Source organism: Notolepis coatsorum, assembly GCF_963971535.1.
Source record: "Notolepis coatsorum genome assembly, chromosome: 18".
NCBI classification, from domain to species: Eukaryota; Metazoa; Chordata; class Actinopteri; order Aulopiformes; family Paralepididae; genus Notolepis; species Notolepis coatsorum.
In genome coordinates, this window is record NC_140182.1 from 34,639,102 (window position 1) to 34,663,441 (window position 24,340).

Sequence of the window (24,340 nt, forward strand, 5' to 3'; positions counted from 1 at the left end):
AAAACATAATGAAATCCAAAACAACACTCCCAGACACACCCCAGCGAAGGTAAGGAAAAACTCACTAAAAACCTAGCAATAGGAAAAAAGCACCACAGGCAATGTGGAGGAGAGAAACCTTAGAAGGGCTGTTCAAGGGGGAATCTCATTTCTTGGATGTCGGTGATAGTAGTGTTGCTATGGATGATCGATGGGTGGAGAATAAAACAGGCGAAATAGTTGGTATGTAATTATGTATGTATATATATGTGTAATAAAACACAAATATGTACATGCAATAGCAACTGGGGTACATAAGAAAATGTTTGAAAGATTTAAATAGAATAGAGCTAAGAACAGCAACAACAAAAGAGAAAGCATAGGGAAACGAGCGCCAGTAGTAATCAGGTCCTTTGATGTGTTGACATGAAAAGCCGTGTCTCTGGATATCATTTTTGTAACTGTGAGACTAATGGGTCAGGAGATATACTAATTTTAAGGTTTGGCCTGATGGTAGTGCTAGAGGAAAAGTACTGGGGTCACAAAAATCTAAATAGTTTTTCTTTGGGGGCCATGGATATTCACAGAATGTGGATGTTAAATGTTATGTTAACTTATAATAATGTTATGTTCAATTTTAAATGTTGTGTTGACTTCTCAGTTGAACCCGATTGTGGTATTAGAGGAAATGTCATGCAGTCACCTTTCTTTGGGGTCATGGATGTGCACAGTACTTTCCAAGACAAACAAACAAACAAATAGGGGTGAAAACATATCCTCCTTAGGTTTTAACACAGATTTCCACTACCTATTGTATTTGTACTGGAAAAACATTTGGTAACAGGTTGATAACAGAGGCATACATTTATAACTTAGAAGAATATTCATACTTAGTGAGTATATAGATGCTACACTTAAGTCTATCAAATGCAGTGATGGGAATAACAGCGTTATAAATAACAGCGTTACTAACGGCGTTCGTTTTTTCATTAACGAGTAATCTAACTCTTCCAATCTTAATAACGCCATTACCGTTACTGCCAAAGAATGCGGCGCGTTACTATGATTGAAGCTGTTTTTTTCATCAGGCAGATCTCTGCGCCCAGGAGGTCATACTTTTTCTCCTTGGTTAGTGGGCAGTGCGCGATTGGCTGAGGTTGAGTAAAATGTCATGGTAAGCCAATCAGAGGTAGAGGTGGGCGGGTGTTCGAAATCATCCAGAGTCTGACACACAGCGACAACACAAGCGACTCAGTCAACGACAGACCGCAGGTCCGTGTACGTTTTGATAGTTTGTTTGGCGAACCCAAATAATCCAAAACGAATCCAACGAACAACACAAGCGAGCAGTCAACGACAGACCACAGGTCCATGAGCGTTTTTTGTTCGCTCTTGTGTTAGTTGTGTTGCAGCGCAGGGCACTACAGTAGTGGAGGCTACAGCCTTATCAACAGTGCTGCACTTCCTGGTTTAATAGCACAGTCTTCAGGTGCTCAGATATATATATATCTGTATGTCATGCATGTCTTAAATGTCATGATTAGATTAGTTTAGATGATTAGATTAGATTCTTATATCTGTATGTTGTGTATGTCATAAATGTCATGAATTGAAAATGGGCGACCCTGATGTAAACAAGACGAAAGTCTTTCTCTGGGCCCTGTTCCTCGTACCTGGCTAACTGAGTTAGCCGGATAATTTTCAGGATAACTTGACTTAAGCCAGAACTTTCGGTTCCCCGACGCGTGATTGTCTAAGGCCCTGTTTAGACGTAAACGCTAGCAGGTGAATCCGCAAAAATATTTTTTCGGATGTGCCTTTTGTTTATACGGAAACGGCGTTTTTACGGGGTGAACCCGCAAAAAAGTGAGACTACCTTCCAGGGTGAAATTCCTAGAAACGATAAACCTTTGCGCTTTCATCTAAACTGCCAAACCGCATAAAACGATGACGAAGGGGTTGTCAAGGCTCTCGTCGCGCGTACTGCTTAACACACAGGCATGCGCCAGTAGCCTAGAAGCGTAAACAAAGCATGTCTGATTCTATCCATGGCGATCATCTGAAGGCTACATTGGCAGTCCTTTTAAATACACACGAATCTGTCCCGCGGCTATCACAACTATTAGTGACTGGACCCACTGTCTGTCACTCGACTCTGGTCCAATCACATTCCCCACCCACAGTCTGCGAATCAGAGGCAGAGTAGGGCGGGTCTTCACAGCACGTCATGTGACATATGCGCCAATCGTGTGACAGCGGGGCTCAGTCGTCTCGAGTCGTTACAGCCTCGTCTGCACTGGGAATTCCATCCCAAAACGCTAGTCTGAACGCAAAATTAAAGGTGAGACCGCAAGACGACTTTTGCGGTTTCTGTTCAGACTCTCTCCGTCTAAACGTAGCCTAAATCACTATGGCAACAGATCTAAATTTTTTTACCTGCTCCAGAGCAGGTTTAGTTGAGTTAGCTGGATATAAGCTGGCCATTCCCTCGGAACAAAATGGCAGCTCCCTTCCTCAGAGATTGATTGATTGATTCGAAACTTTATTAACAGATTGCAGAATGGGGTACAATACAGTACGGCTCAATACACACAATTGTTAAGGGGATGCAGACCAGAGAAAGACTTTCGTCTTGTTTACATCAGGGTCCCCCATTTTCAATTCATAATGACATTTATGACATACACAATACAGATACAGATATATATCATGACATTTATGACATACATGACATACAGTACTGTTACATTTGTGACATACAAGATATGCAAATATACAGTACTGTTAAACAGAGATCCTAACAGAAAATATATATACGAGGGGGAGGAAACTGTACATTGGGAGGGGGTGGGTGGGTGGGAGGAGGGGGTGTTTGGACATTTACGGCGGCCAGTTTTGAATTGCAGCCTCCCGTAGGTGCTCTTTCATCCCATTATACCATTCTGAATAATGTTTTCGCGAGATGATTTCCAGAATGTATTGATTTCATAGAATGTGTGAAATAGGCCTATAATTAAAAACAATTAAAATACATTAAACTGGTCAAATAAATTCTTTTGAAATGTAAAATAATAGACCTAAAATGCTGATAATAAATCATATTCAGCCTATGGATTTCCTACATACTGCACGACACCTGTTTGAGCTGCGGGATGAGACGTGCTTGTTTCTGATGGAGAATGCGTCCCAGCTAGCTGCCCACCTCCGATGCCGACTAGATATCAATTGAGGGGGAATACGCACAGCTATACCTACCTATTCGAAAAAACATTATCTGCACTGACTTATATAAAAAATAAGTACAGATCACATCTGAATGAATGTGGAGGATGATCTCCGAGTCGCTGTCTCCAAAATTAAACCCAGACTGGACATATGCCCATCCATCTCATTAGGTGAGTTGAACATTATAGCCTTCTAAATGAAACACGCTATATGTATTCATTTTATGGTTGTTTGATTATTGTGTTATTTTGTGTAGTTATTGTGCGTGTTAAAAGCCTCCAATGCATATGTGTGCGTGTGAACGTTTGCATGTTTCAACCACCTCTATAATAGTGGGGGTCGCGGCTCTCTGACACCGTTATTTCGGGGGGTCGCGGCCTGAAAACTTTAGGAACGATGTATTTATTATATTACATGATACTGTACCTAAGCGCATACAGTACAGATATCCTCATAAGTATCTATTAATTTGTATCAATTAGATATACTTTTTGGGCTTGTTTTTGTATACTTATTCTGAAAGAGTTTAACTAATTATTTTCGCTAGCAAGATCTCATTCGATTATTCATTAAATTAAGCCTACTGCCAGCAGGCACATTTTAAAGAAATATAATCTGATTGATTGGGGTAATAAGGGACTTAAAATTTGCCTATAGATTATGCATTTAACTTGTCGGCGAGGCTATTGAGCCGTACTGTATTGTACCCATTCTGCAATCTGTTAATAAAGTTTTAAATCAATCAATCAATGCCGTTAGAAAATCAGGATTTCTGCGATCGACACCTGCTGTCTTTTCAGGTGAGGCGGCCGCGCGCAATGATCCTGAGTATCAAGTCTGGTTCGATTAACCAGAGTGAATCAGCGTTTGAGGAACAGGGAAAGCCCGGATTCAAACATCCCGTTAATTGAATCTGGATAATGGGACTTTTGATCGACTTAGTTGAACCAGGTACGGGGAATAGGGCCCTGGTCTGCATCCCCTTAACAATTGTGTGTATTGACTATTGAGCTGTACTCTACCCATTCTAAAATCTGTTAATTAAAATGTTCAATCAATCAGTATATATTTGTTATTTATTTTTGGTATAGTGCTTAACAAGCATAATAAAACATCTATTGTGTTTGTATTTGTATGATCCACTATATGGCATTGGATTGGAGGCTAGTCTCACTTTGTCCCACATGCAGCAACATTAAAATAGTCTATATTTGTGTATGTTGTTTATGTAAAAAATTTACTTGAAAGTAACGCAATAGTTACTTTCTGAAGTAACTAGTTACTTTTATAATTTGTAACTGAGTAAGTAATTTTGTTACTTTTTGGAAGAAGTAACTAGTAACTGTAACTAGTTACTTTTTCAAAGTAACTTGCCCAACACTGATCAAATGTATAGTGACCTTGGAGATATAGCGAGATCCTTCATCCTTCTCTCTCTCTCTCTCTCTCTCTCTCTCTCTCTCTCTCTCTCTCTCTCTCTCTCTCTCTCTCTCTCTTCTCTCTCTTTCTCTCTCTCTCTCTCTCTCTCTCTCTCTCTCTCTCTCTCTCTCTCTCTCTCTCTCTCTCTCTCTCTCTCTCTCTCTCTCTCTCTCTCCCACCGCTACTTCTCTATTGTTGTAAAAAAAAAAAAAAATGAGGAAAAACTCAAGCAATTTTACTCACCTAGCTGTTGTAGAGCAGTGGCAATGTCTCTCCACCTTGTATGCCTTAAAGATCAGCAAGTCAGTGATCCAAATGCAAACAAAGTAGTAGCCCCACCACCAAGAGTGAAAAATAGAATTGGAAACATGCTTTCATTCTCTAGTTGATTGCCTGGGCTCTCGATACAAGTACTATAACACTAGACTAGCGTAGTGTCTATAATAAGTAAATATGAAAATGTTGTGTTTCATGGCAGCAAATGGTTTGTTTACGTTGAAAATGTTTTCCATTTACAAATCGAGCTCTTCCAGAATGTATGTGAATGTGCCCCACATTTAAAAATATGTGGTATATAAAAAAGAAAAACATTGGGGCTTTAAGCAACGTGTTACCAAAACATCCTGTGCCATAAGGAAGCTTGCGTGCTGCACCCAGCCCAGTAATGGCAGAAGCAAGGTAATTAAAATGGTGTAAAGTGGCCCCTAATCAGCTTGGGCTGTAATTGCCTATTAACAAATGGGCTTTTAAACGTTAATGTGCAAATTGGCAGGCAGCAGAGGGCCCTTTTGATGTGGATATTGTGAGGCATCGTTCAACGGAACATTCTGGAACCCACAGTACTTTTAGTGTACTGTATGTGAGTTCTGGAGGACCCATTCACCTTGCTATGACCCTGATAACAAGCGTGACAGAGGAGTATTACTAGCACTAGAAAAGGACTTTGAGTACTACTAGCAATAGAAACACACTTTGAGTAGTACAAGCACTGGAAAAGGACTTTGAGTATTACTCCACTTTCCTCCACTTTCCTCTATGTGATGCTGAGAATTAAAGGATAAGGCCAGTTGAAATTGTGTTTCTTTCTTATGGTCAACATACAGCACAGCCCACGAAAAGATCTAAATCTACAATGTATTTCTCCTACTTCCAGTATGGTCCGTCGACACTGGAAGTAGCTTGCATCCAGAAATCATAGAATGCCATTGTTAAAACAAGTCACAGAGCCATACTTGCGTTAGTCAGCATATTTCATCATTGCGATGAACTTGGGCGGTATCTATTTTTTCATATCTTCATCCGATACCAAGCCGAATCAGATAGTGATTGCCATAATTCTCGGATTAAACGGGTAGTTATAATCTGTGATTGGGTGAACAGTGGCAATTTATTGAATAAATGCAGAGCAGACATTTTATGACGGTATTGAAATGGATACCGTCATTCTTTTTCAAATACCTTGGTATACCAGAGTATATGTATATACTCTGTCAGGATCTAGGGGTAACAGTACTGTATATTTGAATACTGTTTATGTCACAAATGTATCAGTACTAAATACCTATATGTCCCTATACCATAAATGTCATGTATGTTGTGTATGTCATAAATGTCTATATGAATTGAAAATGGGGGACCCTGATGTAAACAAGACAAACGTCTTTCTCAGGTCTGCATCCCCTTAACAATTGTGTGTATTGAGCCGTACTGTATTGTACCCATTCTGCAATCTGTTAAATAAAGTTTTCATTCATTCATTCATACTGTAAATCTGTAATACCACCCCAACCATACTTGGGCATTAAAATGGCCCATAAATTCACACAATAAAATTATGCCAACTAGAAGGGTGCAAATACACCATCCACAAATGGGAAATAAATGGTAACTGGTGCATTTATATAGCGCTTTTATCCAAAGCACTTTACAATTTTGTTCCTCACATTCACCCATTCACTCACACATTCACGGCTGAGGCAACGATGCAAGGTACCAACCTGCTCATCGGGAGCAATTATGGGTTAAGTGTCTTGCTCAAGGACAGTTCGACACACTGCCCGGGAAGAGCCGGAATCAAACCGGGAACCTCCCAATTACCAGACGACTATGGTCAACGGAGGTGGCCTTCACCCTAATGACCAAGCGTGGATGCTGTGCAAGCGAACACAAGGAATGAAAAGAACACCTGGGAACTAGAATATACTACCTGTCACAAATACACTACATTAAGAACACAACAAACAGGGGAGATGTGGCAGGGAAGGTGCAAGGTGGGGAGTGGGGACACAGGGAGACAGCTAATGAACGGAGAAAGGGATTTAAAATGAATTAAAAACGCCCTGGTGGTGTAAATAGTGGCCAACACTGTCAGAGTTGACTCAAACACAACCACACTGGGTAGACAGACAAAACAACATTGGTTTGATTGATTGATTGATTGATTGAAAATTTTTATTAACAGATTGCAGAATGGATACAATACAGTACAGCTCAATACACACAATTGTTAAGGGGATGCAGACCAGAGAAAGACTTTCGTCTTGTTTACATCAGGGTCCCCCATTTTCAATTCATCCGTCAATGCGTGATCTTCGTGCAAAACTGGTCGAATCCTCCTTTGGTTCCAGCCGTGGTCTGTCCCACATCAGCTGGTGGAGGAAAACCCTTTGAGTTTAACCAGAAGACACTTGACCAGGGGGTGATGATGCATTGTCGGCCCCCGGTCAGTGGATCTCCAAACCCGCAGAGATGTGTTCCAGAATCCAGCACTTCTTTTGTTTGATTTATGCCAGTTATATTATCGTATAGCTTACGCTCTGCACTCTAGTGGAACTATCCCTTTATCCAATCAAACACTGAATAATTTTTCTCCACATGTACACACCCATCCGCCTGGCCACACCCACATCCGCTCCTCTACATAAGCGGGGTCGTGGCCATACTAACAGCTCCTTCCCTATTTTCACCACCGTAGAAGTGACTGTATACACCACTTTGAGTTTAGTGCCAAAATAGTTGTTGGAAAGGAGCTACGTTGACATTGTATCTTTGTTTTTCGCTCTCTCGCAATTTTATGAGAAAAACTAAGAGATAATGTTTGCACCGTCGGAGGGTTTAGACGCTCGCAACGTCACCCTTCACCAGTGCTTCACTATCACTGCATCCTCTGTGCGCCGTGGGGCGTCTCTGGCTCTGCGGTCGTGGCAGCCAGATACACCTGGGCGGCGCCCGGTGGTGAGTTTGCCTCGCCGAGGGGCCGTTGAGCCTCCATCTCCTGTGAGATGGCCTGGTTCCGGCCCTGGTTCCCCCGCCAGTGGACAGTCAGCCGATAGGCCGACAGCTCCTCTGGCGTCGCAGACTCTTCACCTCGGCTCACTCTTGTTGTAAGGCGGCGAGCAGCAGGGGCGAACGGCCTGGCTTTAGTGTTGCGCTGGAGCCGGACGAGAGTTCTCTTGCCTCTTCTCCATTTCCGATGGAGACTGAGGATTACATGGAGGGGGCGAAAGCTCTCTTGTTCGAAACCCCAGTAGAGACATATCACTCTTCCCCTCGGGGAGTGGCAGGGAGTGTTGCGTCTCCTTGGGGTCCCTTGTACTCCAGCGTTGGGTTAGAACCTCCGACCCCGAGACAAGATGCCCAGCTATCTGCCGCGTCGGACGTTGGCGCCCGAGGCAGCCTCCCGTACGTGAGGGACGCGAGTGACGTGGAGGGAGGTATGCAAGGGGAGTTGCTTGCCTTGTTCCCCGAGCTCATGGCGGCCGCCGCAGCCGCTAATGGCGTGGCGTTGCCGCAGCCACTGCCAGCACCTGTTCCTGATGACATGATAGATCATCTCTGGCAACGTCGTCCTGTGAGAGAGACGGGCGTTGTCTGCCCATTCTTCCCAGCAATGGAGGCCTACGTGACACAGGGACAGGTAATCTCCCGCATTGTTGGCCTTACCCCCTCCTACGTGCCAGTCACGCAGGTGGTGGGTTTGGTCCAGGGGCTAAAGGACGAGGTGCCTCGAATTGATAGCCCGATGGCATCCATACTTTGTCCCGAAATGGTGTGGGAGCCGTTAAGAAAGCCGGTTCCCCAAGGGAAATCGGCTAGGCAGTTGGCTAATTGTAGTGACCAGGTGTACATTGCCACGACTCAGAGCCTAGCTGCGACCTCCAACATTGCGCAGCTAGCGCGCTACATGTTGGGGCTGATGGCGGGCGGGTCGGTATTGGATGACCATCAACGATACCTTCATGCCCAGGCGGCTGGAGCCATCCTACACCTAACCCAGCTGCAGGCGATAGCCGCCGGGAAGGAGCACGGCCTGGCCACTCTCTCCCAGCTCCATCTTTGGCTGGAGCAGGCGCGGGTGCCGGAACAAACCGCCTCCTGTTAAACTAAACATAGGGGGGTGGTTGATTCCCCGGTGTGTTGGTAGCAGAGTCGACTCTCGGGTTTAGGCCGGGCTTGACCTTGTCTGCCTGCAAGTGTGCCCCCGCACTTTTCATGACGTCTGCCAATTGTGTCAGCCTTCTCTTGGACCTCGACCTCTCTAAGGGGTCGGGTTTTGTGGAGACTGCGAAATGGTGCACAGCATACCGAACGCCCCTTCCGCCGGGGTGCTGTTTTCACAGTAGACCCCTTAGGCGCCTGTCTAGTCCGCAGTGCTCTGGGCACAGGTCAAGTTATGCTCTTGGCCTGTTGCCGGGATTGAGGGATCAACCTCTTGGGGGTTGTCTCCCCGGTGCGCCGACTGGCCCCACAGTGTTGTGGGGGTATAGCCTCTGTGGAATGCTTCATGGCGGCGTGCTGTAGGGGGGAAGGGCCTGCTCTTGGATTGGGCCCTGTCCGATACGCTGGCGATGTGGGGGGTGGTGTCACTAGTGACCGTCTGGTGGGGTCTCAATGCTACGGCATCGTTGGCCTCACCAGGCCCCCTTTTCGGGGGGTCCTGGCCCTCAGGCTGTTCCTGGGGCTGGGTCCTCCTACGCGCTCCGCTGCTATGGCCTTGCCACAGGGTTGGGTTCTTGACCTTTGACCCTGTGATGTTAGGGGCTGTAACAGGGTTTTTTCTTCCCGTTCGTTCCCTAGTGGCATGTGGGATGCGCGCCTGAGTGGTCGCGGGTCCTTCTGTGTGAAGGTAAGTCCCACGATCTGCTCACCCTATGCGTAGAGGTGCTAAACCCTCTTCGCACAGTCGGATCCGATTCCCTCCCGTCCCCCTCTAGGGGGGTCCGGGGGCTCGGGTCCTCCTCGGTTCTGATGGTTGTGGGGGGCCTCAGCGGGTACATTTGTCGAGCTTCCGCTCTGCTCAGCTCCTGTGTTCCACTAGAGTGCAGAGCGTAAGCTATACGATAATATAACATACGGTTATCCTATAACCATAGTTATATGAGTATAGCGAGCGCTCTGCACTGACTCACTGAGGACCCCGTGGTCTTCGCCTTCGGTGGTGAAAGACTTGGGAAGGAGCTGTTAGTATGGCCACGACCCCGCTTATGTAGAGGAGCGGATGTGGGTGTGGCCAGGCGGATGGGTGTGTACATGTGGAGAAAAATTATTCAGTGTTAGATTGGATAAAGGGATAGTTCCACTAGAGTGCAGAGCGCTCGCTATACTCATATAACTATGGTTATAGGATAACCGTATGTTCTGGAGGGGCGCTGTGTACAACCAGCCTTGTTGTATTATTTGAGTTTTTATGTGACAAACTTACTAAAACGTCATGTATGCCATTCAACTATTCTTTATGTGGTGCTGGAAATTATGGTTTAATGACAAGCACGTTCCTCTTAGAGAATGATTGAACGTCAAGCAACCGTCTTAAACATATGAATCCATATCTGGTTGTTTTAATCTCTGTGTACAGTAAGTTTGCATTACATCGTTCACCTTGGCCGTATTACGATGCATTATCTGGGTAGAAATACAATCTTTTATGGTTTTGTAGTCCACAACTACACTAACTACTCCACAGTCCAACAAACGAACTAATAGTTGAGCAGATGGGAAGGGCGTCGTAGTACAATTGAGCTCCATTTGGCGGGGCAAATGGTGTTAACCCTTTCGCTACCACACTACATAAGGTTAACCCTTTCACTACCACACTACAGATGTATGTATGTATGTAGTACAGAAGGATCCGCCCCTTCCTGACAAAAGAAGCCACCCAACTCCTCGTCCAATCAACAGTCATCTCCCGCCTCGACTACTGCAACGCACTGCTCGCTGGCCTCCCGGCCACTGCCACTAAGCCTCTTCAACTCCTATCCAAGCTCCGGGAGGGTCATCAAAGAGAAGTCGCCTATTCTCAGTCCTTGCCCCACAATGGTGGAATGAACTACCCACCCCAGTTAGGACAGCCGAAACACGTCCAATCTTTCGCCTTCGACTAAAGACGCACTTCTTCAACAATTATCTGAATAAAAAATAAACAATTTTCTTTTAAATATCTAACCCTAACTAACCGTACTGTCATGCACTTGTCCTAATAAACTAACCTACACTGTAGCACTCAACACTTTGATGAACATTGTTGCTCAGCTGATAGAGTTGTGCCATTCCTGATGGCTTGTCGTACTGAACTTGTAAGTCGCTTTGGATAAAAGCGTCAGCTAAATGACTAAATGTAGATGTAAATGTAAATGTAGTATGGTAGTGAAAGGGTTAACCTTATGTAGTGTGGAAGTGAAAGGGTTAACCCTTTGTCGTGTGGCAGTGAGAGGGTTAACCTTCTGTTATTGTCGCAGTGAAACGGTTAACCCTTTGGTAGTGTGGCAGTGCAAGGGTTAACCCTTTGTCGTATGGCAGTGAGAGGGTTAACCTTCTGTTATTGTTGCTGTGAAAGGGTTAACCCTTTGGTAGTGTGGTAGTGAAAGGGTTAAATCTATTTTGGGAAGAAAAACAAAAAAACTGAGCTGTGTATGAGAGCTTACACGTGCGCTATATACACCTATTTGTCTTGGCCCTAATTATCACAGACGTCGGGGATCTGCAGGAGGTGTCACCAGTCCCGGTGTAGACCAAGGAGCCTACACGCACCTCTCCCTAAGTAGCTGTGTGTCACAAACAAGTGTCACAAACAAGTGTCAAGAGTTCTGTGATTGGCCCACTTGCCTTGAGCCGTGCGTTTCCACCTTTCCCTGGCTCTCGTGTGGAGGAGAGATTAGCAAAAAGGTTGTATAAGTATAAGTATTTAGTCTTTATTTGTCATCAGATTAACACACACACACACACACACACACACACACACACACACACACACACACGATGGGCGACCCACAGGAACACACAGACATGCACCTCCCATCCCGTCGTCCTTCCCCCCAAGGGCAGCCGGGAGCAGACAAGAGTGCGGCGAGTGCCGCGCCCGGGGACCAATCCAAGTGCTCCTGTCCATCTTTGTCAGGGACACGACAGCGTTAGCGATCTGTTGTGCATGTTTTTCCATTGGGTTTATCTTATCGGGAGGGGAAACCCTTGCGAGCACGGGGAGAACATGCAAACTCCACACAGAAAGGCGTGGGACATACCCCACCTGGGTAACTGGCAACACGGGAACCTGGTCCGCAAGCGGGAATCGAACCCATGACCTTCTAGCTGTGAGGCGACCACCACCAGTATTAACCACTACACCACTGTGTCGTGTGGAACTGTGAATGCTCATAGCGCCTACGTGGAAGTCTATTTTGGCCTTTAGTCACAGCACAGTACCCAGCTTCTGTCAGCAGCATACCCTGCTGCTCACCACCAGAACACCACTGGGTCCCGGGCCTCCTCCTTCTTGTTAACCGGTTTGGTTATCTCGTCTGACGACAAAACAATGACAAGATGTACCACTATAGCTCCACTAGGTCAATGCACTCTCAATTCAGTCCATTCAGCAGGGGGATATTATTCCAAATCTGAACATTTTAAATCCTTATAAATGTTAAATAGAAATGATTGAGGGTGAATTATTGTTTCCTTTTATCTTTTGATATTATTGAATGGTACTATAATATATTATCAGAGGTGTAAAAAATACTGGAATATAATTACTCACTATAAAAGCATTAATTTTAATTAATAATAATTACTCAGGTAGAAGTACTGTTACATCAGTTAAAACTTACACCATTAAGGCGGTCAGGTGGCGTAGCGGAGATTGCGCTCGTCACCAACGCAGGAGATGCTGGGTTCGAGCCCAGCTCTCGGCGTTGCTACCAGCTTGGCTGGTCATTCATACTAATACAATTGGCAGTATTAGGGGGTGGGAAGCTGGTGGGTGGGAATCTGGCGTGTGGACAGTGAGAGAAAACGGGTGTTCTGGGGGTGTTTTTCAATGTAGGTGATGTATAGATTGGGGGGAGATGACCACAGCTAAAAGGGGCCGGGTCAGAGATGTCGAAATGAGCAGGAGGTGGTTCAGAGCGAGCAGGAGTCACTGAATAGCAGCACACTGCCAGCGAGAGAATGTTTTGAATTCCGATCCAGAACACATTGATAAGAGCGAGTGTGGGCCCAGAGAGCAGGGCGGAGAGAGGTTCATCTTAATGAAACAGTAATGAAACGTTTTGAAATGTGTGAAAGGTTATTAGCAGTTGTCATGACAGCGCATGACAACCAGAAGAGGGGCGGGCTATCGTTGCTATGACGAAGATCCTATAAAGCTGACAGTGTTTCCGGGTGTAAGCCAGACCAAGAGCGGCTAAGGGCAGACTACAATCTGACTAGGACTGAGAGACTCTCTCCTCTCATCATGGAGAGGGGGGGGGATGAGGAGGAATGACACATCATCATTAGCTTCGGCTAACGGGAGAAGGGTTCTGGCTACAACCAGGCCTGACCACCATTGGACTGAATAGCAGAAGGACGATAGACTGAACACACCGAAAGATCATTCGAATAGATTTTACAAGGACAATACGAATTGGTTCCCATCTGATTATGAGGTCTCTGTTTATGTAAATAAACACTGCTTCTCCTTGTAAGGTATTACGCTGTGTCAAAGTGTCGAATTCTTATGGAGGTGGAGAATTATTATGGTTTGCGGATCGCACTAACGGGGAGAGATAAGGATTGTATCAGCCAGTATATGAGACGTCAGGACCATTAAAAGTACACAACGCAGAGGAGTGGATGGAGAGAGGATAACACAAGAAGACTTGATACTGGCCAGATTGATCAGAATCTAACGCGACGCCTACAGGTCAGGTCTCGGCGCTTGCTCAGCGGGGGCAGGACTTGGTGGAGATAGCGTGCCCTCCCACGCGTTGCACTTCACCAATGAGAGTCCTCGCTGCCAAGTGAAAAGACGTCACTGGCAGTCGCCGCACGTATCGGAGGAAGCGTGCGATCGGCTTCGGGACGCCCTTGTACCGACTCGTAGGATAACATGCATACAACAACCAGGTAGGGGAGGGGGGGAATTGGCACAACGACTAAATTGGGACGGGGAGAAAAACAGAGAAAATTTTGAGAAAGAGAAGGTTAAAAAAATTAAAAACGTACACCATTAAATGTCATACAATTTATATTATGAGGTGAGATTGGCTGTTTTACTATAAATTACAGATGTAATAATACTCATATGACCACAAATAAAACATACTCAACTAAAAGTAGAAAACACCTAGTTAAGATGTACTCAAGTAGAAGTAACACATTTATAATATGTGTTAAATCTACTCAATTACAATTACAGTAATTATAGTGGGCTAAATGTAATCAATTACTTTACCAGCACTGTATGAACTTGGGGTTTGTACCCCTTGGATCTACTAATAGAAAAAGTGGCTTCCAAGATAACTTCCTAATCAAAACAAGCATGAATCTGCAATAGCTGCAAACATGTATGCTCATTCATCTATACGTGCACACACACACACGCACGCACGCACGCACGCACGCACGCACACACACACACACACACACACACACACACACACACACACACACACACACACACACACACACACACACACACACACACACACACACACACACACACACACACACACACACACACACACACACACACACACATTTGGATACTTTCTTTGGTTCCACAAATTATATTACATAAACAGGGAATCAAATGTATCAGGGCCAAGCAGCACTGAACACTTAAGGGTATTAGCACCTCCTTCTCCACGTGGCTAGTGTGTGGTAACGAGGCACATGTTTACCAAAAGCGTCCAGTGCATCTTATGTCCCAACTGCAATAACGATGGCAGTTACAATGGGTGTATGTGAGCTTAGATGTTAAAAATTACACATCTCACCACCCACACATGGCAACCATGACACACACACACGCACGCACACATGCACACACTTGACCTCAGCCTCCTAGGGTGAAAGGGTTGGGATACTTTTGTGACCCAACCAATCAACAGAGCAAACTATAGAGCTGCTGGTCGCTGCTAAAACATTTACTTAAAGCCCAATCAGTAATCCAAATGTAAACAAATAGGGAGCCTCGCCACCAACACTAAGAAATAATAATATCATCCTCTCTATGTTTTCCATCCACAGAACAAACTCTTCAAGAATGTTTGAGAATATAACCCACGTTGAGCTTATACAAAGAAACAAAAATAATCACTTGACCATGCTCAAAAGAGATCCACAATGGTGTCACCTGAGGAAGGGGGGCTGGAAGGAGAAGGGGGACGTTGTTATTAGTTTAATTATTTATTCAATGAGGGAGGGAGTGAGCGAGTCGAGGAAACCGATTGAAGAAAAGGAGGAAGGTTGTGTTGTGAGTCGAGAACACAGATTTGAGACTGGGCCGTGTGACCGAGGCTTGGGGCGTTGCCTTCACTCTCCTCGGACCAATCGTAGTTCTGGCAGAAACTTTGTAAACAACTCCTCGCACGTTGTACTGTACTAATAATATAAAGTATTATTGATTCGTTTTACTACAAAAAGCGGCGTTGGCACGAGCAGAAAAGTCATCCGAAGTTCAAGAACTAGGTAAGAGCGAAGTGTCTTTTCTTCCACGCGTTTCTTCCATGCTGTTGTTGTGAATTAACTGGAGTAGTAGTAGTAGTAGTAGTAGTAGTAGTTGGCTCGTAGTAAACTGCTCGTAGCGTGCGAGTGAAAGTTGGCTGACATGCTTGTGAAAGATAACACCTCGGTCATCCGTAGTAAATGGTGGGGGGGGGGGGACTCTCACAAACTGAACACACAAAACGCAAACAACTTAACTTTGCACGGCGAAATACTGAGCAATTGTGCCATATGAAACCGCTTGATCGGTTATGATGACCCTGCAGGTACTGTAGAAATACTAGTCCACTATCAGCACAATAGTGTTTGTTGTTGACAAGCGTTCAAGTGGGACTTGTATTGTAAGTTGCTGTTGTATAAAAAGTAACGATAGTATTAATAAATCCACAAGTGCATTGTCTGAAATAGTAATAGTGAGTAGGATGTTGCCGTTGTGCTTTTATGTATCATAACACAAGATCAGATTGAGAGATTGGGAATGTTAAGGTGTGGTGTGTATAGTGGCAATTTGAAGCTTGCATTGAGTAGCCTATGCTGGTCCTATAGACTAGTGAATATCATACATTTTGATTGTGTAACCCACTGAATAAGACTCTGCATTTGCAGTGTGCTAGTTTTATTAAAAACGAAAAAAAGGGGAACACACATTCTTGTAATAGTTTGGCTCTGTGCTCCATATGCCTATGTGCATTATGCTGTAAAGATAAGAGATTTATAGTTTATTAGTAAACTATTGATATATACCAGTCGTCCAAATAGAGTACCTTTCTTAACCTAATGGTGTGACCAAATTCACTGACCACTCGTCATTTGTTGACTGGGTGAAGGGAGGCAGACCTACTTGTTGTCATTCTGCTGGGGTGTGAGTAAACCCCACAAGAAATGGTATGCAAATTATAATGCTTGCTGAGAGAGAACAAAATGTGATATAAGTGTTGTTTGATAGAAAAGCCTTCACGGAACATGTGTTTATGGATTTGGTCACTAAATGCTTTTCGGGGCAAACACGTGCCGTTGTGTGAAATGTTATTTTTCATTCTTCGTTCATTTATGCATTTCATTTCATGGGGGTCAAAAGTCGAATAGGACTCCTGCTACACAGACACACAGTCATCCCTTGTAGTTTATCTCTCTCTCTCTCTCTCTCTCTCGCTCTCTCTCTCTCTCTCTCTCTCTCTCTCTCATACACTCACATGTGCACACACACACACACACACGCACGCAACATTTGTATTCCTCAAGAATCCACTGAAATAAAATACACAAAAAACATAAAATAAGAGAAAAATACACACAACTCTTGACTTTTACTCATTCAGACAACATGGAGCTTCTGATGGGCAGATCTCCCCAAAACCATGTTTTCGGAGCAATGACGTTTTACTACAAATGGTTATTTATATGCAGAACTTGCCACCATAGTGCCTCTTTCATATTCCTCCCCTGGAGAGGGGGGAGAGCGTCTCTCTACTTCACTGACATCTGAGTTGCATGTGTGAGGTCACTAATAGGCTGAACCTATCACGGGCCAATATGCGGTACTTGTTACCTTTTAGCTGCAGCACATATATATACAGAAAGCTGCATTGGCGTGTTTTGAAAGAATATAAGCTGCCAAATTGGAATTCCTGGTAAATATAAACGGGTGCTTGTTGTCAATTTGCATATATATTCACCAGTTTATTCTCAGTGAGGGCAAAGGTGTAGAGATGCTGCTGAGCCATTCCCAGTACTTTATTGAACAATCTGGTGGAAAAACCATACTTACAAATTGTTATTCTTGTATCCATCTTTGAAGGGTTTAAAATACATCTGCAGGGGATCTTTAAATGGTGCATTTATATAGCACTTTTATCCAAAGCGCTTTACAATTTTGTTCCTCACATTTGACCCATTCAGTCCCACATTCACACAACGTTGGCGGATGCAAGCATGCAAGGTGCCAACCTGCTCATTGGGAGCAATTAGGGGTTAAGTGTCTTGCTCAAGGACACTTCGACATGCTTCCCGGGAGGAGCGGGAATCGAACCCGGGAATCTCCGGATTACCAGACGACCGCTCTACCTCCTGAGCCACTGTCGCCCCCTCTTTAAAGGGATGAACCTGCTTTTTCCTGCAGACAAGTGTTGTGAGTTGTGTGTGTGTGTGTGCGTGTTGTGTGTGTGTGCGTGACTCGTAGCCGGTGATGCCTGCATTGGTCTGCCTTAACCTTTAATGCAACCAGAGAACTACAGTAGATTCGAGCACCAAGAGGATGTGGGCACAGTGCTCGTTCTGCACGTTCTCTGCTCCCTGTGTGTGTTTGTGGGGGTTGGTTGGGGTCTAATGCTTCCTGTCAGAAGGGCTTAAGAACAGTCTGTTGACACGAGAGAGAGAGCAAGAGAGAGACAGATGACTGAGTGATGAGAGTGTACTATATACTATACCATATTTGCAAATACGCACTTCACAGACACTTCTTAGAAATCCTGTTCACTGAAGCTTCCCAGGTATTATATGATATTCTTGAGAGCAGCATGGAGGCTGGAGGTTGTCTCGCTGTTAGACGATCTGTATTATTATTATTATTTTTTTTAGTGCATATCCCTTTCCCTCTCAAAACTCTCTGAGACTACGATGACGATGTATAGGTCTGAATATGCTTAATTTCCCTTGTTGTTACATAATTAAAGGTAGAATCTGTAACAATGTCAAACAGCGACCTCTAGGCAAAAGTGTCCCTCTTGGTGGTACTGCACTTTGTTTTAGACTTGTTGTTTTGGGTCTCCTGTGTGGGTGTGGCTTGAATGGGGATAGGGGAGGGGTTGTTATTGTTGGCCACGAGAGCTCAGCCCCCAAAGAAACTCTGCTGGCTGACGTCACCCGGTGGAGAGCAGACCTCTGGTGATCTGCAGACATTATTTCCTCAACAATTTCCTCAAGTTCCCTGGATTTGGGACGACTACAAACTACAGTTGATAACACTGTAGCTGAGGAAATATAGTTTACAGTTAACCAGAGGTCTGCTCTCCTCTGGCGTTATGGAGATGTCCTCGGGGGTGGATGTCCTGTGGCCGAGCTCTTAAGACACATGGTATTACATTTTATGTCCAAGTATCAATTGTCCTCCTCACAAGAGAACAATAGGATTCAGGTTTAACCACCTCAAATGTCTTTCATTTAATCGCCGTTTTGAATCTATAATGGATGGGTCATTTGTGTGATTCGAGTTTTTAAATTTGGAGAATATCCATTCTTCTGATCATTCTTAACTATTTGTTATTATTGAATCTGATGCTGGTCTAAATACAACTGGGGTCGCCTGGGTGTTATTATTGAATCTGATGCTGGTCTAAATACAACTGAGGTCGCCTGGGTGTTATTATTGAATCTGATGCTGGTCTAAATACAACTGGGTGTTATTATTGAATCTGATGCTGGTCTAAATACAACTGGGGTCGCCTGGGTGTTATTATTGAATCTGATGCTGGTCTAAATACAACTGGGTGTTATTATTGAATCTGATGCTTGTCTAAATACAACTATGGTCGCCTGGGTGTTATTATTGAATATGATGCTGGTCTAAATAACAACTATTTTCATGTAGGCTATAGCCTAACATGCATCAATTACTTACAAAAATCCATACTATGAATTTCAATAAATATTTAGGTCTATATCAGCTTAAAGAGGTTGTTTTTAAAGTCTTCATTTCACAAATAAAAAGGTAGGTGAGCTGAGTTTACCCTCCACTACTTCCCCGCTGCGAGGATGTCTTGTCATGATGGAGTTTCAGACAGAATGCGATCCTGTCACTCACTGTGACAGTGTTGTAGCAGCACTTCTGCTTTGGATTCCACATCCTTCCCTGTTTTAATCCCAGTTTGGGTTCTGGCGCAAGCTGTGGTACTAAAACTGTTCTTATTAGAACACAGATATTGGGGTATGGCGATACATCGATTTGGATCAATAGGCTACACGAATTTAACAGGCGATGTCGCGACAGTCCAATTCAGTCCATGCAGTACATTGATTCAGATAGTGAATAAGCAAGCAAGTAGGCTAGACAAATTAGTATGCTTGGGTCCTATTTTGTTTGTTTGGTCAGATTTAATAGAATATGTCATATTGATCATGTTACTGAATTGTAGCAAAATTTTAGATATTGCAGAATATCGAGTTGTTGCTTTAAAGGGGCACTTTGATTAATCGGCCGATATAAATGTATTTCATAATTTCTTTTATTTGATTTTCTTTTTGGACACTAACGACAATGAACAATGTTTGACTTTATTAGAAACTAGATAACTGTTGAACTGAACAATTTGTTGTTTTCAATCGTTTCTTAGACTTGCAATGAATTGTTCTTTTTATTTTGAAAAACACCGGCCGGAAGTTGGCCTGTTGTGTCTTGGTTGTTACTCATGGAGATGTTGCACTAACGTTATGTTGGTTGTCGTCTCAAGTCGGTGATAAGTGAGCATGGAGGTTAAAGTCTGCCTGATATCAAGTATAAGTCTTTATTTGTCATCAGATTAAAACGCACACACATGCGATGGGCGACCCACAGGAACACACACACACATATGCACTGAGTCGCTGACGAAATGCTCTGTGCACCTCCCATCCCGTCCTTCCCTCCAAGGGCTGCGGTGAGCGCCACGCCCGGGGACCAATCCAAGTGCTCCTGTCCGTCTTCGTCAGGGACGCAACAGCGTTAGCGATCTGTTGTGCATGTTTTTCCATTGGTTTTATCTTATCGGGAGGAGAAACCCTTGCGAGCACGGGGAGAACATGCGATCTCCACACAGAAAGGCCCGGGAGATACCCCACCTGGGTAACTGGCAACGCGGCAACCTGGTCCCCAAGCGAGAATCGAACACACAACCTTCTAGCTGTGAGGTGACAGTGTTAACCACTACACCACCGTGCCGCCCATCAAGACACAAGCTCTGGAAATGTGTGCTTTGGTGGATCATATGGTTGGATTATGTTCTCAGCGGGCCATGCACTGTTCTGTGGTTTACTGCTATGGTTGTTCTGCTCCTGTTGCACAGTCTCGTTAACGTTACATTGTTAAACCCCCACTCTTACAAACCATTAATGTTCCTGGTGGATATTCCTGGGGTGAGGAGGATCCTAATGTGTGCCATTTCATTTCATGAATGGATAGTTACGTGGCTGGATTATTTGGAAGAGAGAATGCCAAATTGGTAAATAAAAGTAATGGTGAAGGGTTTCCTAATCTTTTCCACCCTGTCTGCCTGTGTTATACATTTGAGAGGCAGATATGACTTGAATGCCACTTATCAGCCTTGCTGTAAAACCAGCTGTTCCACCGTTTACCCTGGGACAGGACATTGCACATTTATGGCTGCATATCTGTACAGCAGTTACCACAGTCTGTGTCTTTGGCCTAATGTTAATAGTCGTTTAGATTATTATCAAGATTATTATCAAGTCAATCACACGTGCAGAGATATTCTCAGCTAAAGTCAAAGTGGCCCTCAAATGATCTGATATGGCCATAGTTGCGCAAGGTTCTAACGACCGCGCTTGCTGCTAGCAAAACAGAGACGGCACACTTTCGGCAGAGCAGCAGTTATCTTCAGCAGTTAACACATTAATAATGCCATACTGTAACCAACAACCTTACCATGCTCATCATTTACAAATAGAGCTGTCGTATATAAAGTAAACTTTCACTTAAATATAAATGATCTCAGGTACACACAATGACATGACCTTGACTTTGTGTAATGGAGCCTCCATGCAAAACGACTGCGCAGCCATTGGCCACTATCGGAGCCAAGTTCTGCCGATGACGATAGTTTGTAAAACATCCTATCGGCGCCGATTAAACCTCTGATTTCTTCACCCACAATGTTGATTGAAAATGATCTGGATGGATAGATAGCACTCCGGTTAAACTGTATTGTGATACGATGTAATGCAAATGCATGGGCCCTGTTTCTTGCTCTGGTATTATATTCTAATGTTCTTTAACTCTACTGTGATGTTCGGGTCTGTGGGACCCGCTTTCAATGTTGTTATTGAAAAAAGAAGTGATTCAATGAATGATCTTTTTCAACCTGAGACTCATTGGCCTTCACTCATCTTTTGTGAAAAACATTATAAAAACACATTTTCATTGAGTGAACTCCACCTACATATTTACATACTGTATGTGTATGTGGTGTTCAGGTCCACTGGACGTGTGGAAACTGAAGGTGAAAACAAGTAAATTAAACAAAAAGATTCACTGTGTACCTTCACTGTCTGCCTCCACCTCGTTTCATTTATTTGTTTTGAAGATAAACATGATTTATTCCATTCATGTCTTGATTATAATGGATTCTGTTTAGCTGTCTTACGTTGCTTGTAGGGGTGTCACGATTTTCCAAGTCCACGATTCGATTTGACATAAAATCTTTGGGTCACAATTCGATTAAAAAAGCAAATAATAATAATAATTGAAAAACGATGTAAATCACACTGTCAAAAAAGAACGGTTCTAATCCAGGTAGCTTTGTGCAGGTGGGGAAACTCAAGCTGTTGTTGTAAAAGAACCCGTCTGCCATCTAGTGGCTTTTCGTTTAACTGCAGTGTGCACTCAGATTCAGATTCTTTAATGACCACCCAGCCAGGCTGGTGGAATTTGTTTTCAGTGCAGCATTGTTACAGCATTGTTCCAACATAGAACATATAACATCACTTACAATACGTACATACTACATGCAGCATGCATTGGGCGCCAGCCATTAGCCTTATCCTTGTAGCTAGAGCGCCTGGGCCCTCATTCATCAACGTGGACGTAGAATATGTTCTATTTCCACACGTAAGCACGGAATGTAGAACTAGTGTACGCACAGGGAAGTCGGGATTCATCACACGGTGCATACGCAGGCTCTACGCTCCTCCTTGGAACTTTGTTCTACCGTCAATGCTCGTGCATGATTATCCATATATGGTCATGAAAGTGAGGAAACACCCCCCATGGGATGTGAAATAATGGACTGACCCGAGCGGTACTCTGAGAAACTCCACGGAGAATTCACTGCTGTCGAACCAAGAAGACACTATCGCGTATTATGGGATAAATAAAAGGCGGATTTGTAAACGGTGATGTCAGATATCAACGGCTCCCTAAGACCATTGCTGCAATTCTGCCTGGACAGCTCAAAATACTAATAAAGACCGTTCGTTGACCACTGTTTGGCGTTGGTTGTGTGTCATTATAACCGTGCTGTAATATGAATGCCTTTATTAGTTGTGTTCGATTGGCTATATGATTTTTAGAGGCATCTATTTTGTTGTCGGCTAATAAAGACCGCGCTGGAATATGACTGCCTTTTCCCGTGTTGTTTGATTAATACCCAGGGATTAAAGTTCTCCTCAATTTGATTCCAAATCGCGATGGATCTCCCGTCAATTTTCTACCTGCTGCATATGATTTCTAGAGGCATACTACAATCCATTTCGATGTCAGTATTGGGTAGCCTACATAAACAATAATACGAGAGCTATACAAGAACAATGAATCTTACTGCCATGTATGATGTAGCAGATACGCCATGTGTAGCCTGCCTATATGTGATCAATACAAACATGAACTTGAATTCCATCATGTCTGTGTGCGGGTCACTGCGGGAACTCACAAGGCTGTTGTCACAATGTAAATAAGAACATGCACTGAAAAGTTACAGTATGTAGTTGGTTGATCATTTGTATGACAGTCAGTAAACCCTTGCAAAAAGTATCCGTTTTATTTAATGAATTGAAAACATTCAGCATCGCCTTCCTCCCGGCATCCAGCAATAACATGTATCAGGCAAATGCGCATCGCAACATTGACTGAGTGGAATCCCTTTCTATTCACATAACTGCATTTGTGATGGAGCTTTGACAGCTACAGTAACAGTCTATTGGTCGATCCATCTCCAATATCACGATGGACCGTGCCGCGGTGGCAAAGACCCGAGGGTGGAGAGGATCTTGAATGAATTCCATCATCATATATATATGTTGTGTGTCTGTCCACTATGTTTGTTACTTTGTTATTCCCCCCCCCCTATCTATGTAAAGCGACCTTGGGTCTCTTGAAAGGCGCTATATAAAATGAAGCTATTATTATTGTTACACCCGCTAAGTTCCTAGCTTTAAGAAAGACACAAGAGTGTAGGTTAATTTAACCATAATATGTCACATTATTATTGTTATTATTATTATTATCATCACATCTGTGCGGGAGCTCACAAATAGACTGTTAGTCTCAGTGAAGTTTCAACGGAGGTCATCTATTCTAACCAACAAATTGAAGTAGAAAGCATTTCGTGACCAATCTTATTTGGAATCATGACACACAAAATAATTTGCTTTTTATTTGAAACAATATCTAATCGCGTTTGGAGGTTGGTGTTTTGCGTCTGCCCCCCCGTGCCAAACAAGCAGGCCAACCTCTTGTTCGCGTGTGAGCCCGTTATAATTACACTACTGTCGCTATTTTACAATGAACTATAATGAATTACGGGTCATACAGAAGTTGAACACTAATGCACGGAAGCTTATTTCCGCCTTGAAACTAATGCAGGACTGAGGAGTGCTTATGCGTAGTAACGATATTCTACCGCTGGGCGCCAGGTACGCCTGGTCTGACCTGTGCGTAGATGTAAGCACGGAGTCAAGTTCAAATCGAAATTGATGAATCCCACTCTTTGCTTAGAAATGATCGTACGCACAGGGTAAGCACAGATCTGTG